Source organism: Gossypium hirsutum, chromosome A08, assembly GCF_007990345.1.
Source record: "Gossypium hirsutum isolate 1008001.06 chromosome A08, Gossypium_hirsutum_v2.1, whole genome shotgun sequence".
Taxonomy (NCBI): domain Eukaryota; kingdom Viridiplantae; phylum Streptophyta; class Magnoliopsida; order Malvales; family Malvaceae; genus Gossypium; species Gossypium hirsutum.
The window spans coordinates 2447469-2453468 of record NC_053431.1 but is presented as its reverse complement, the minus strand read 5'-3'; positions in this window follow the sequence as shown (position 1 = coordinate 2453468).

The following is a 6000-nucleotide window of genomic DNA, read 5'->3' as shown; positions in this document are numbered from 1 at the left end:
TTACATGAAAACTTTCGAGTAGTGACTATTTTGTAGTTTTTTAAAGATGAGTGATCAAAACGTAAATTTATTAATAATTTTAATGATCGTAAGTGTAATTTACCCTTTTTTAAGATTACTTTTGGTTTGAGTCATAGTTTAGTTCTTGAACTTGACTGCTTTTTCATGTTGGTGCATAATATTTTTTTCGATCAAAATTAATACCCAAACTTGTATTTTATTACACATTTTATCCAGTTAAACAATGTTAAAAGAGTGATGACACGACATTTTGAAATTATATTATATTATCACTTAAAATTTATAAAATTATATAAAATCTAAAAAAAAATACTAAAATCTAAATATTATTATTGATTATTAATTATTATATACACGTGAAGTTGAAATTGAAATTGAAGTGGGAACCCATTATGGATGGATGAGAAAGGTACGTGACATAAAACAGAAATGCGACCCATGCAATAGGCCATCCATGAATGTTAAATCAACCCTTGTTTTTATGCTCAAAAATCCATTTTATTCACTTCTATATCAATTTATTTCTTCACATATTATTAGAGTTATCCATAATCAGGTCGGCTCTAACAAAAATTTAAGTTTAATTGATAGGTTTGGACCCGATTCGATCTGAAAAATAGAGTTAATTTTATATCTAAGCTCGGTCCAGATAAAAATACTAAAATCTGGACTCAACCGTATTAAAATTATTTTATTTTACTTTTGATATAAAATTTTTAAAAAATATAATAATACATTAAAAACATTAAAATAATATTTTCTAGCAAATTGAAAATAAATTTGAAAAAAACTTTATACTTAAATAATACTAAGATAGGTGCAACTTACTAACTAAATGCTTCTAAAATAGTAGCAAAATTAACAATAGAATTAGAGTTATACAATATCCAAACAATAACAACATAATAGTGAAATAATAGCAAAACAGTGGGAAAACAGTAGAAATTTTTGTTACAAACTCGATTGGGTTGGGCCTGGGCAAATAAACATTACTCGAGACCTGACCTGTTTTCTAAATGAGTCTTATTTTTTCTCAAGCACATTTTTTTGAGTTTATATTTTTGTCCAAACTCTCTCACTTTTTGGGCGAACCTGGCATGACCCAGCTTATAAACAACTCTAGATAGCATGTTGAAATATTATTTTGTATAATTTTAAAAAAATTATATTAATTAATAATTCATCATGTGTGAATATATCTAAATTTATTTTAATATATGTACGTATATATGTCGGATCATTGGTCCAATTGCATACTATAATTACCTAAATTTGTATTGGTGATTATATTTGTATATTTTTTAAAAAAGAACTATGAATTTATTTGGGTTAATAAAAAACGATCGAATTAATTAAAAAAATTAAAAATCAGTTTAGAAAAAATATATAAAAATTAATATTAGAAAAAGAAATTCTTAATTTTTAAATAAACTGTCCAATCTGATTTTTCTAACATAACAAAAAAAAATAGTACATTAATTAAATTTGACAGGTACCATGCTATATGTAGAAGTGGTACAAATCAACCACTTTTATCTCTTCAATTTAGTATATATAAATATGCGGAGTGTGACTCATATTTTAGATGAAATAGAGCTTAAGTCTTGATGAGAAAGAGTTGATAAATAACGTGGTGATGTGTTCTCTACTAAACTGAGTTTTTTTTTCTAATTAAACTCTACTATATTTTCTCAATCTAATTCTTATTATTTTAGGAATATTTTAGTCATATATTTACATGGCTTTTACTAACACTAAAGAGATTGATTCAACAACACAATTAATAGAGAGCTTTGTGAGAATTTTGAGAAAATTTTTTATTTTAGGTTCGGGTTTTTTTTTTCTCCATCTCGTACCCGTCTTCGGTGGTTTGTCGTTTTAGTGAAGTTTTCTTTACCCGTAATTTTTATCTTCTTTAGAAAGATTTTTCCACGTAAATATTTGTGTGACCATTTTTTCTTTTCTATTTTTTGTTATTGTTCATTGCTTAATTCGGATTTTTCCCAACAAAATATATGAATGAATTGAATACTTTACTACCTATTTCTTGATAAATTTAGTTTATTATTTAACATCAAATTCTTTTTCGGGATATTTTAATTTATTTTTTAATGAAAAAACTTAATTCAATCATTAAAATTTTAATATTTTGTAAAAAACATTATTTATATTATTAATGAAATACACATGAATGGCATGTCGTAAAATAATTAATTGTTAGTGAAGAAAAAAATAAATAAATATTGATAATTATGCGTAAATATTATAATATAAATTCAAGAAAGTGTTTGAAAAGGGAAAATCGAATTATAGATTCAATTATTGATAATTTTTTAATTGAATAAATCCACTACAAGTTAAATTAATTAAAAATGTGATTGTGATATTAAATAAATATTAATTAGTTAATTATTAAACCTGTTTTGACTTAAGGTTATTTAATTAAGAGCTCAAAGATCCAAAGCTCACTATTTACAATAAAAAAATTAGTAATTATTATTATATCGATTAAATCATTTTTTTCTATTTTTTGAGAAAATAAGGGGCTAACCGCTTATAGACGACAAGTTCTTGGCCTTGCCACTTCAATAATATCATCCTCGATTAATCTCATGGAAGTAGGAGGAGGGACCCTAATACTTTCTGTTACAAACCCATGTCTTGGTGCCTAAGTAGTAAGAAAATCAGCACAGCAGTTTCCCTCTCGAAAAATGTGGATGACGTTACATAAAGACAACAACGATATTAGCTGCTCACACTTCTTAATGGTGGGAGCAAAAGGATCACAATTTCTACCAATTATTTAACCTGTGATTTATTTATGTATGATTAAAATATGTTATTAATTCATGTACTTTGATAAAATTTGAGATTTAATCATTATATCTAAAAAATTAAAATTTTAAATTTTAATTTTTTTTTAATTTAAAAATCTCAGTCCAGTTATTAATTTTGTAAGCATTTTCGGTCAAAAATTGTCAACTTGAAAGTTTGATTAGGTTCTCTCCATATGACATTGTATATGATTGATGAAAACCAAACATGTTAAATTGACAAATTTTAACAGAAATTACCAACAACAATAATAATTAGTTTGGGGTTTTTAAATTGAAGAAATAGGAGGATTGAATTCTTAACTTTTAAAGTATAAGGATCAAATCTCAAATTTTATACGAATATAAAGACTAATAACACATTTTAACCAGAAATTATTTTATGGACCATTCTTACCACATCATCCATGGTCTTTTTTCAAAAATGACCTTAAACCCAAAACCTGGGCCCTGAATCCCACCTTGATCTTGAACCATAAAAACTCAAACTCAAAGTTTAGGGTTTGGATTTAAGTTCAGGGTTAAAAAAATTTAAATTATGTGTCAATGGCATAAAAAAATTATTGAAATATCATTAAATAATTAAAAAGTGACTATCGATGATGTGTTAGGAAGAGTCTATAAAATATTATTTTTTTTCATTTTAACATATATAAAGAGAATTGGATAAACTTAATTTTCAATTCAATTAGACTTATTTTTTTAATAAGATTTCTATGAAAATGAATAAACTAATTGATTAATTGTATCAAAGTGAACCACAAAAAAGTGGCATGTTGAGTACGTACTTCAAAGCAACTTGCAAAACTCAGTTTTGAGGTTTTCTTTTTTTGGTCCCCCACCTCTTTTCAATTTTTCCTTTTTTTTCCTCCTTTAGTTTTCCATCTTCCCTATATGAGATAAAATTAGGATCAAGAAAAAAAAACAATCCGAATCGAAATGTTTGAATGATTTTTTGTTCACAAGTAAAAAAAAATTTACATTTACACAAACCTAATCTAATTATTTTTATCCAATTTATTGATTTAACTTTTTATGATTTAAAGTAAATAATTTTATTTACAATAGTGAAAATCATTTTTAAACACTATATGTGAATTATCAATTGTTTTTTATTTACATGAAACTTTTTAGAGGTATTTATGAATTTTTTTGAAACTTTAAAAATTAATATCCAATTGTTAGAAAACAAAGCTCGTTTTGGATTAATCTTTTATAAATATAAGTGAATTTAGGTAAATTTTAAACCGAACCGAACTTAAATAAGTATAAAATATATTAATATCATTATTAAACCTAACCCGGTCTATCATCACTTTAGCCACTTATTATATCACCCTCATGTTATTAAATGTTAAAAAGTAAAGAATTAATCCATTCATTGTATTTAATGAAACAATTGATTAGAAATGGGAAAATATCATTAGATTTTCTTTTATGGTTTTGTCAAAGAAAAATTCCACACTATTTATTTCCTTTATTATTTAATATATTTATATTATTATTTAAATTTTTTATTGAATTAATGCCATCTTCAATCAGGTTGTCAATTCGATTAGAAAAATTATGAAAATGTCTTCCCTAATTAAAATAAGTTATATTATTTGATGGTATTTTAATTTTTTTATTTAGAAAAATCAATAAAAAAATCAACCCGAACAAATTGTATTAGTAAAATTTTTAATTTACCACACATCTAAAGCTTCATTTAGATATTTTTTTATACATTTTAATTATCTCCATCAATTGTATGTCTATACTATTATTTAAGCTCTTGATCGAGTTGGTGTTAGTCTCAACCGGGTCAGCAACTGGATTAAGAAGTTATAAGAATGCCCTTTTGTAATTAAAATAAGTAATATTATTTAAGAGTATTTTAATCTTTTCATTTTAAAAAATCAATTAAAATATACGCACGATAAGATTTGAACCCACACCAATTACATTAATAAACCATTTAATTTACCATTTAACTAAAGTTTTTTATTTTTTATATTTTATACAATTTTAATTTTAGTTCGCATACTTTATTACCTTCATTAGTTGTATATCTATATTTATACTATTATTTAGACTTCTGATTGCTAAAAATATTTGTACCCACAAAAATTGCATTAATAAAATATTTAATTTACCATTCAACTAAAAAAATTTATATATATTTTTTATACATTTTAATTTTATTATGCACATTTTTTTTATCTTCATCAGTTGTAAATATTGACTATATTATTAATAAAACCATTGATTGAGTTGGTATTACAAGATAACCGGATACCAACTCGGTTCAAGAAATAGAAAATGTCATTCCGTAATTAAAATAAGTATATTATTTAAGGTATTTTAGTCTTATTTAAGGTATTTTAGTCTATTCATTTATATATATATATATAGTGGGATTTAGACCCTCACCAAATGGAGTAGTAAAACCTTAAATTTACCACTTAATTAAAGCTTGATTTTGAATTGTTTTTTTTTTCACATTTTTTAATATGCACAATTTATTATCTCCACCAATCGTATCTATATTATTAATAAAACCCTGACTAAGTTGATATCACGGGTTAACTGAAGACCAACTCGGTTAGGTAATTAAGTGAATTCTCTTTTATAATTAAAAAAGTAATATTATTTTAACGATATTATTCGAATGTATTATAACCTTTTCACTTTAAAAAATAAATAATATATATAGTGAAACTTGAACCATCACCAATTACATTAGAAAAATATTTAATTTACTATTCAATTAAAACTTTATTTTGATAATTTTATACATTTTAATTTTATTATGCACATTTTATTACATCAATCGGCTCTATATTTTAATAATGCATTTGACTGAGTTGGCATCAAATGTTAACTTGACATTGATGACAACACCATAATTAACAATTTAATCTAATTTTTTTAATAACGTACATATTTCAATTAGTTTCAAACCTTATATTTTGTTATTTATTGTTTTTTTTTATGAAAAGAAATGATACTCAAGCTAGTTACAAAAACTAACTTATCTCTCGTAGCAGGGAGACCTCATACAAGCACATATCATATGAATTATGGTGAGTAAGTTTAACCAGTCTATCTGCATATTAGTTTTCCTATCTAGAGATGACGAATATGCCATGACTAAAGCACTCCA